The sequence below is a fragment of the Hylobates moloch genome, unplaced genomic scaffold (genome assembly GCF_009828535.3).
Source record: "Hylobates moloch isolate HMO894 unplaced genomic scaffold, HMol_V3 SCAFFOLD_15, whole genome shotgun sequence".
In the NCBI taxonomy this organism is placed as follows: domain Eukaryota; kingdom Metazoa; phylum Chordata; class Mammalia; order Primates; family Hylobatidae; genus Hylobates; species Hylobates moloch.
Window position 1 is genome coordinate 95,035,007 of NW_026652290.1, and position 10,001 is coordinate 95,045,007.

The 10,001-nt window shown below is 52.1% G+C and overlaps 1 long non-coding RNA gene across 1 annotated transcript; it reads right to left on the bottom strand.

Moving 5' to 3' along the window:
• Positions 1-2,248: 2,248 nt before the first annotated feature.
• On the bottom strand, positions 2,249-3,460 carry LOC131381360 (uncharacterized). The gene is made up of 3 exons (XR_009210054.1): positions 3,066-3,460; positions 2,865-2,970; positions 2,249-2,518 (listed from the first exon to the last, which is right to left on the bottom strand). It is a non-coding gene; the product is annotated as an uncharacterized LOC131381360 (long non-coding RNA).
• Between the last annotated feature and the right edge of the window lie 6,541 nt (positions 3,461-10,001).

Here is a 10,001-nt window from a genome sequence, read left to right on the forward strand (position 1 = left end):
GATTACAGGCACATGCTACCATGCCCGGCTAATTTTTTGTATTTTTAGTAGAGACGGGTTTTCACCGTGTTAGCCAGGATGGTCTCGATCTCCTGACCTCGTGATCCTCCCGCCTCGGCCGCCCAAAGTCCTGGGATTACAGGCGTGAGCCACCGCGCCCGGCCACAAATATTTTTTTTAAGTGAAATTTAATTTTGCCTTGAACTTTTAAAATATAGCTGCTGGAAAACTTAAGAGGATACCTCAGGAACGTGGAGATAAACAATAAATAAGTGAATAAATAAAAGTCTACGGGGCCGGGCATGGTGGCTCATGCTTGTAATCTCAGCACTTTGGGAGGCTGAGGCGATCCACCTGAGGTGAGGAGTTTGAGACCAGCCTGACCAACATGGTGAACACCCATCTCTACTAAAAATACAAAAATTAGCTGGGCACGGGGACTCACGCCTGTAATCCCAGCACTTTGGGAGGCCAAGGCAGACGGATGACCTGAGGTCAGGAGTTCGAGACCAGCCTAGCCAACATGGTGAAACCCTGTCTCTACTAAAAATACAAAAATTAGCCAGGCGTGGTGGCAGACACCTGTAATCCCAGCAACTCAGGAGGCTAAAGCAGGAGAATCGCTTGAACCTGGGAGGTGGAGGTTGCAGTGAGCCCAGATTGTACCACTGCACTCCAGCCTGGGTGACAGAGTGCGACTCCATCTCAAAAAAGAAAAAAAAGTCTACATGGTCTATTGGACAGAATCCTGGCTCTGCCACTTGCCCCCCTGTGACTGTGGGCAGACGACTGCTTCCCCCTGCCTCAGTTTCCTCATGTGTAAAGCCAGGGATAATGGACGAACCACACGTGGGAGCATTCCCATGGAAAGTGCTAAAAAGGGACTTCCGGCCGGGTGCAGTGGCTCACGCCTGTAATCCCAGCACTTTGGGAGGCCAAGGCGGGCGGATCACCTGAGGTCAGGAGTTTGAGACCAGCCTGGCCAACATGGTGAAACCCTGTCTCTACTAAAAATACAAAATTAGCAGGGCATGGTGGTGCACGCCTGTAATTCCAGCTACTCAGGAGGCTTGAGCCCGGGAGGTGGAGGTTGCAGTGAGCTGAGATTTTGCCATTGCACTCCAGCGTGGCAACAGAGCAAGACTCCATCTCAAAAAAAAAAAAATATATGACCGCAGTCTGACTGCGGTCCCGTGACAACCAGCAGATGCCCAGCTGTCCCTTCCCGGTTGCCTTAGCCCTTTGGCCTCTGCACAGCTCTGATCGTAAGGACAGTCCCCATTCTGCACAGGAGGACAGAGGAGCTGATAAGGGGATGTGACTCACTTGGCCATCGCATGAGTCAGGCAGAAGAACTGACAACACCCAGGCCCCCTGCTCCAGATGGGGGGTGGGGGGGACTTGCCCCGGGGTCCTTGAGCACCTTCCTTGTGGGCCAGTTCCTGGTGGAAAAAGTGAATGGTTCCAGGGGGGCAGTAGCTCCCACTCCTCCTCTCCCTCCTCCCTCTCCACTCTGTTCCTCTTGCCTTCCTCCTCCTCCCTGCTCCCTCCTCCTTGGCCTTTTCCCTCCTCCTCCCTCTCCTCTTCCCCCTTTCCTCCCCTTCCTCCCTGCTCCCTTCCCTCTTCTCCTTCCCCTCTCCGTCCTCTCTCTTATCCTCCCCTCCTTCCCCACTCCTCTCCCTCCTTCTTTTTCTCTCCCTCCTCCTCACCCTCCTCCTCAGCCTCCTCTTCTCCCTCCTCCTCTCACCCTCCTCCTTCTTCCCCACCTCCCCTTCCTCCCCCTTTCCCCTCCTCCCCACCTCTCCCTTCTTCTCTCCCTCCTCCCTTCCTCCCCCTCCTCCGTGCTTCCTTCCTTCTCCTTCCACTCCCCCCTCATCCTCCCCTCCTCCCCTTCTTTCCCCATTCCTCTCCCTCCTCCCCCTCCTCTTCTCCCTCCTCCCCTTCCCTCTTCTCCCTCGTCCCTTCCTCCTCCTCCTCCCTCTTGCCCCTTCCTCCCCCTCCTCCGTGCTTCCTTCCTTCTCCTTCCACTCCCCCTTCATCCTCCCCTCCTTCCCTTCTTTCCCCATTCCTCTCCCTCCTCCCCCTCCTCTTCTCCCTCCTCCCCTTCCCTCTTCTCCCTCGTCCCTTCCTCCTCCTCCTCCCTCTTGCCCCCCTCCCCTTCCTCTCTCTCCTCCCCCTTCTCCCCTTCCCTCCCTCCTCCCCCTCCTCCTTCTCCTCCCCCTCCTCCCCTTCCCTCCCTTGTAATACAGCCAGGCAGTGAGTAAAAGCCTTGTGATGTGGGTGTGCCAGGGGCCAGCCAGGGGCTAGCCAGGGGCTGGGAGGCCACAGGGGGACTCTGGTCAGCCTCATGGGCGATGACACTGATTAGGACCTGACCCTCCAGGCATCCAACTCTCCTCTGATGTCCTGGGTGGATCCCGGGAGTTCCAGCCTCTGCTCTCAGAGAGGTGGGTGAAGACAGGACACTGGAGCCCGGGCCTCCAAATCCTGTGAGTCTGGGGGACTCGCTCTGCCCTTCCTAAAGAATGGAGGACACTGTGCTTGCGAATTCATTCATTCATTCATTCCTGTGACTGTTATTTATTGAGCACCTGCTGTGTGCCGGTGCTGGGATCCAACAGGGAACAAGACCGAGGAGATATTCCCCACTCCCCACCCAAGACAGGAAGATGCTGAATGAAACCATTCCTGTATAAGAAGTAAATAGGCCGGGCGCGGTGGCTCACACCTGTAATCCCAGCACTTTGGGAGGCCGAGGCAGGCAGATCACCTGAAGTCAGGAGTCCCAGACCAGCCTGGCCAACATAGTGAAACCCCATGTCTACTAAAAATACAAAAAAATTGCTGGGCGTGGTGGCGCACACCTACTATTTGGGAGGCTGAGGCAGAAGAAACGCTTGAACTGGGAGGCAGGGGTTGCAGTGAGCTGAGATCACGCCATTGCACTCCAGCCTGGGCAACAGAGAGAGACTGTCTCAAAAAGAAAAAGAAAAAAAAAGAAAGTCAGTCCCCCAGTTTCAGGGGAACAGGTTGTCTGCAGGGCGGTACTGAGATCCGGCACGTACCCCGTCTCATCTCCTGATCCACATGCCTCAGTCCAGTCCACACCTTCCAGTCTCGCCACCACCTCCTTCCAGTGATTGCTTTACGGCTGGTGGGTCCAAGGGTCACAGCGGACCCTCTCACCTGGAAAAGGAGGCACAGGAGGCCCCCACTGGCTGTGGAGGTGGTCAGCTGGCATCCTTCCTGTTGGTGAAGGAGGAAGCAGGGCAGGGGCAGGGGGCATCTCCTCTGCTCCATCCTCCCGGGGTTGGCCTGGGGGTTGGGGAGGACAGCATTTCCAGGCCCCAGGAACTGAAGTATCCCAGGGCTTCCCTATCTAGTCTGCAAGATCAAGGTGTGGGCAGGATTCCTTCCTTCTCTTTTTTTATGAGACGGAGTTTCGCTCTTGTTGCCCAGGCTGGAGTGCAGTGGTGCCATCTCAACTCACTGCAACTTCCGCCTCCCGGGTTCAAGCAATTCTCCTGCCTCAGCCTCCCGAGTAGCTGGGATTACAGGCGTTCACCACCACGCCCAGCCAAGGGTCCATTCCTTCTGAGGTCTTTCTGCTTGGCCTATACATGCTTCCTTCTCCCTGAGTTTCACTTCACATTATCTGCCTTCCTGTGCGTATCTGATTCTGTGCCTAAATTTCCCAACATGTAACCCCACCATTTTTTTTTTTTTTTTTTTTTGAGACAGGGTCTCACTTTGTTGCCTGGGCTGGAGTGCAGTGGCACGATTTTGGCTCACTGCAACCTCTGCCTCCTGGGTTCAAGTGATTTTCCTGCTTCGGCCTCCTGAGTAGCTGAGACTACAGGCATACGCCACCATGCCTGGATAATCTTTGTATTTTTAGAAGAGACGGGGTTTCACCATGTTGGCCAGGCTGGTCTTGAACTCCTGACCTCAGGTGACCCGCCCACCTCGGCCTCCCAAAGTGCTGGGATTACAGACGTGAGCCACTGCGCAAGGCTATTTATTTATTTATTTATTCAGCCAGGGTCTCCCTCTGTCACCCAGGCTTCCCTACAGCCTCAAACTCCTAGGCTCAAGTGATCCTCCCACCTCAGCCTCCCGAGTAGCTGGGACCACAGGCATATGCCACCTAGCTCAGCTAATTAAAAAATCTGGGGTGGGGTGCAGGCATGGTGGCTCATGCCTATAACCCCAGCACTTTGGGGGGCTGAGGTGGGTGGATCACTTGAGCCGAGGAATTCAAGACCAGCCTGGGCAACACAGCAAGACCTCGTCTTTACAAAAAATACAAAAATTAGCCAGGTGTGGTGGTGCATGCCTGTGGTCCCAGCTACTCAGGAGGCCAAGGCAGGAGGATCACTTGAGCCCAGGAGGTTGAGGCTGCAGTGGTATATAATGGCACCACTGCAGTCCAGCCTGGGTGACAGAGCAAGACCCTGTCTCAAAAGAGAAAGAAAAAGAGTCCCACCCCTAGCTCAGCAGCAAACTTGTGATGCCAGAGAGTTGCTTCCCCTCTCCCGGACTGTTTCTTGGTCTACGAAATGTGGGGATAGATGTGAAGGTAATATAAAGCCCCTGCCAGCTCAAACATTGACGTTAATGTTTAATCCCTGGTACGCTGGGCGTGGTGGCTAACACCTATAATCCCAGCATTTTGGGAGGCCGAGGCAGGTGGATCTCCTGAGGTTAGGAGTTCAAGACCAGTCTGGCCTAAATTGCAAAACCCCGTCTCTACTAAAAATACAAAAATTAGCCAGGCGTGGTGGTGCACGCCTGTAATCCCATCTACTCAGGAGACTGAGACAGGAGAATTGCTCCAACCTGGGAGGTGGAGGTTGCAGTGAGCTGAGACCACACCACTGCACTCCAGCCTGGGCGACAGAGCCAGACTGTCTTAAAAACATAAATAAATAAATAAATAAATAAATAAAAATAATAATCTTAAGAACAATAAACATTGCATTTATTTATTTGTTATTGTTATTGTTTTGTTTTGTTTTTTGAGACGGAATCTCACTCTGTAGCCCAGGCTGGAGTGCAGTGGCACGATCTCGGCTCACTGCAATCTCCACCTCCCAGGTTCAAGTGATTCTCCTGCCTCAGCCACCCGAGTAGCTGCGACTACAGGCACCCGCCACCATGCCCAGCTAATTTTTCTTATTTTTAGTAGAGACGGGGTTTCACCATGTTGGCCAGGCTGCTCTTGAACTCCTGACCTGTGGTGATCCACCTGCCTCAGCCTCCCAAAGTGCTGGGATTACAGACGTGAGCCACTGCGCCAGCCTGGCCATTGCCTGTATTTTTACAGTTCCCTTCTATTTTGGGTATCCACTATTGGTTTCAATTTATTATCCTGTTACAAAGTTTTCTTTTTAAAATAAATTTATTGAAAAAAAATGAAGTTTGGCCGGGCGTGGTGGCTCACGCCTGTAATGCCAGCACTTTGGGAGGCGGAGGCGGGTGGATCACGAAGACAGGAGATCAAGACCATCATGGCTAACACGGTGAAATCCTGTCTTTACTAAAAAAAAAAAAAAAAAAAAAATACAAAAAACTAGCCGGGCATGGTGGCGGACACCTGTAGTCCCAGCTACTCGGGAGACTGAGGTATGAGAATGGTGTGAACCCAGGAGGCGGAGCTCGCAGTGAGCCGAGATCCCGCCACTGCACTCCTGCCTAGGCAACAGAGCAAGACTCCGTCTCAACAACTTTTGTAAAAGGAAACATTATAATGCTAGAGTAAATTAAAAAGAAATGCAGTATCTGGCGCCTGAAACAGAAGCAAATAAATAAATAAATAATTAACATTGTTAAATTCCAGGCAGCTACTGTTGCCTGTAGGAGGTTCCAGATTAGGCAACTTTTAATTATATGTTTATTTGTTTTTTAATGTTGAGATGGAGTCTTGCTGAGGCAGGAGAATCGCTTGAACTCAGGACACGGAGGTTGCAGTGAGCCAAGACTGCATCATTGCACTCCAGCCTGGGAGACAGAGGGAGACTCCGTCTCAAAAAACAAACAAACAAACAAACAAAAAAGAATTATTTCACGGTAGCGGTAGCATACACAGAAAATTATGTGACATTCTCACATTCTCATTTCAGCCTCTAAAAATAGAATTGTATTAGGACACAGCCACGCCCAGTTGCTTACAGGTTATCTAACGCCTCTTGCAAACTGCGAGAGCAGATTTCAGGAGTTGCAACAGAGACAGTTTAAGCTGGGTGGTTTTTTCTGTGTGTGCGTGTGTGTGTGTGTGTGTTTTGTTTTGAGACAGAGTCTTGCTCTGTCGCACAGGCTGGAGTACAGTGGCACGACCTCAGCTCGCTGCAACCTCCACCTCCTGGGTTCAAGCGATTCTCCTGCCTCAGCCTCCTAAGTAGCTGAGACTACAGGTGCACGCGCCACCATGCCTGGCTAATTTTTGTATTTTTAGTAGAGACTGGGTTTCGCCATGTTGTCCAGGCTAGTCTCTAACTCCTGATCTCAAGTGATCCGCCCACCTTGGCCTCCCAAAGTGCTGGGATTACAGGCGTGAGCCACCGCACCCCGCCCAAACTGTGTATATATTTATTTGGTGTGCATTTATCATATGGCCCTTTAGGAAAAAGTTTGCCAGCCCCTGTGCTAATTTGGCATCCCCTCTCCTCCAAGCCCCCAACTCTGGAAGGGTAGACAGGGCCTTCAAGTTGCAAAGACAAAGACCACCCCTGCTGACCCCACCACCTTTCCCACCCAGGCCCATCGTGCTGGGGGATGGGGGATGCGGGGAGGACTCTGGATACAAGGCTGGACCTGCGTCCCAGCTCCCGGCTCCCTCTAGAGGATCTTATGAGAAACTGACATTCTCTACTGCACCGGAACTACCTAACCTCCCCCAGTCTTTCTTCTGCCATGGGGAAAGTTTGTTTTTCTTTTTTCTTTTTTTTGAAATGGAATCTCGATCTGTTGCCCAGGCTGGAGTTCAGTGGTGCCATCTTAGCTCACTGCCACCTCCGCCTCCCAGGTTCAAGCAATTCTCCCACCTCAGCCTCCTGAGTCGCTGGGATTACAGGCGTCCACCACCACGCCCAGCTAATTTTTTTCTGTTTTTACTACAGAAGGGGTTTCACCATGTTGGTCAGGCTGGTCTCGAACTCTTGACCTCAGGTGATCTGCCCATCTCGGCCTCTTGAAGTGCTGGGATTACAGGTGTGAGCCATCAAGCCTAGTCTGTCATTCCCATTTTACCGAACAGAAGCACCATCCTTCCAGAGGGGTCAGGTCCAAATTTCTTATTATCCCTGAGTTTTTCTCTCATACCTGCAAAATCCTACACCAGGAAAGTCTTGTCTGCTCCATGTTCAAAATGCATCCTGCTTCTACCTGGCGCAGCCTCACCTTAGCCGGCCTGGACCAGTCCACTCTCCTCCACCCTGGTTTCTCAGCTCCCACTCTCGACCTGCAAACTTAGTCTTCCCCGCAGCGGACACCAGAGGGCGCCCGTGAGCACCGGAGTCAGAGCCTGTCCCTCCTCTGCCGGAAATCATCTATGGCTCCCACCTCCTTGAAGGTCAATGCCCAAGTCCTCCCTATGGTCCACAATGTGCTGCATGACCTGCCCTGTCCTCTACCCCTACCCCCTCCCCATCTTCCCCCCTCCTCCTCTCCCGCTTGCTCACTCTGCTATAGCTACACAGGCCTCCTTACTGCTCCTCCAACACCAAGTGTGGTCCTGCCTCAGGGCCTTTGCATGGGCTGTGCCCTCTGCCTCAAAACCTTTCCCCAATATCTGTGGGGTACACTCCCACCTCTGCCCAAATGTCACCTTTTCAATGAGACTCACCCCAACAGCCTTCTTAAAACTGCAACCTTGGCCAGGCACAGTGGCTCACGCCTCCCATCCCAGCACTTTAGGAGGCTGAGGTGGGCAGACTGCTTGAGCTCATGAGTTCGAGACCAGCCTTGGTAACATGGTGAAACCTTGTCTCTATTAAAAATACAAAAATTAGGCCGGGCGCGGTGGCTCACGCCTGTAATCCCAGCACTTTGGGAGGCCGAGGCGGGTGGATCATTTGAGGTCAGGAGTTCGAGACCAGCCTGGCCAAGATGGTGAAACCCCGTCTCTACTAAAAATAAAAAATTAGCCGGGCGCGGTGGTAGGCGCCTGTAGTCCCAGCTACTCGGGAGGCTGAGGCAGGAGAATCGCTTGAACCTGGGAGGCAGAGGTTGCAGTGAGCAGAGATCGTGCCACTGCACTCTAGCCTAGGTGACAAAGTGAGACTCCATCTCAAAAAGAAAAAAAAAAGAAAAAATACAAAAATTAGCCAGGCGTGGTGGTGCACACCTGCAGTCCCAGCTACTTGGGAGGCTGAGGCAGGAGAATCACTTCAGCCCAGGAGGTGGAGGTTGCAGTGAGCTGAGATCGAGCCACTACACTCCAGCCTGGGTGACAGAGTAAGACTGTCTCAAAAGAACAAAACAAAAACAAAAACTCCAACCTTTCCTCAACTCTTTGCTTCCACAATTCTATTCCCTTCCCTCCTTTTTTTTTTTTTTTCTTGAGACAGTGTTTCACTCTTGTCACCCAGGTAGGAATCCAGTGGCGTGATCTTGGCTCACTGCAACCTCCGCCTCCTGGGTTCAAGCAATTTTCCTGCCTCAGCCTCCTGAGTAGCTGGGATTACAGGCATCCACCACCACGCTCAGCTAATTTTTGTAATTTTTAGTAGAGGCTGGGTTTCGCCATGTTGGGCAGGCTGGTCTCAAACTCCTGACTCAGGTGATCCGCCCGCCTTGGCCTCCCAAAGCGCTGGGATTACAGGCGTGAGCCATCACGCCTGGCCTGTATTTTTAATTTTTAGACAAGGTTTCACTATGTTGCTTTGGCTAGTCTGGAACTCCTGGACTCAAGTGATCCTCCCACCTCAGCCTCCCAAAGTGCTGGGATTACAGGCATGAACCACTACACCCAAGCTCCTTCCCTACTTATTCATCTCTGTGGCTCTTCCTGGCATCTTATCTGTGGCCTATTTCTCCCCCCAGACTGTAAACTCCATGAGGGCAGAGGTTTTGTTTCATCCGATGCTTGGCACTTAGTAGGGTTTCAATAAAAATGTGTCAAATAAATAAACCTTAAGAAAAGTGACTCACAGTAGTTTGATAATAAAGAACATGGCTGGCCGGGTGCGGTGGCTCACGCCTGTAATCCCAACACTTTGGGAGGCCGAGGCGGGCGGATCACGAGGTCAGGAGATCGAGACCACCCTGGCTAACACGGTGAAACCCCGTCTCTACTAAAAATACCAAAAAAAAATTAGCCGGGTGTGGTGGCAGGTGCCTGTAGTCCCAGCTACTGAGAGGCTGAGGCAGGAGAATGGCATGAACCCAGGAGGCGGAGCTTGCAGTGAGTCGCGATCTCGCCACTACACCCCAGCCTGGACGACAGAGCGAGACTGTCTCAAAAAACAAAACAAAAAAAGAACATGGCCAAAAGCAAAACGAAACAAAACAAACAAATATGACCATGTTTCATGTCTCAAATGCCTCCCAATGTAATCACACCCCGTATTGCGGTGGGCAAATTAGAGCCCACAGCTCACTGCCTATTGTTGTACAGCCTGAGTTAAAAACTGATTTTATGGCTGGGGCATGGTGGCTCCCGCGGGTAATCCCAGCACTTTGAGGGGCTGAGGTGACAGGATTGCTTGAGCACAGGAGTTCAAGATTAGCCTAGGCAACATAGCGAGTCCCTGTCTCTCCAAAAATTTAAAAATTAGCCGGCATGGTGGGAAGTGCCCGTAGTCCAGGCAACTCAGGGGCTTGAGGTGGGAGGATCACCAGAGCCAAGGAGTTTGAAGCTGCGGTGAGCTATGACTGCGCCACTGCACTCCAGCCTGGGTGCCAGGTGAGATCCTGTCTCTAAAAAATTTGTTTTAAATTATTTTGTTGCCAGCATAATAGGTCACGCCTATACCTCAGCACTTTAGGAGGCCAAGGTGGGA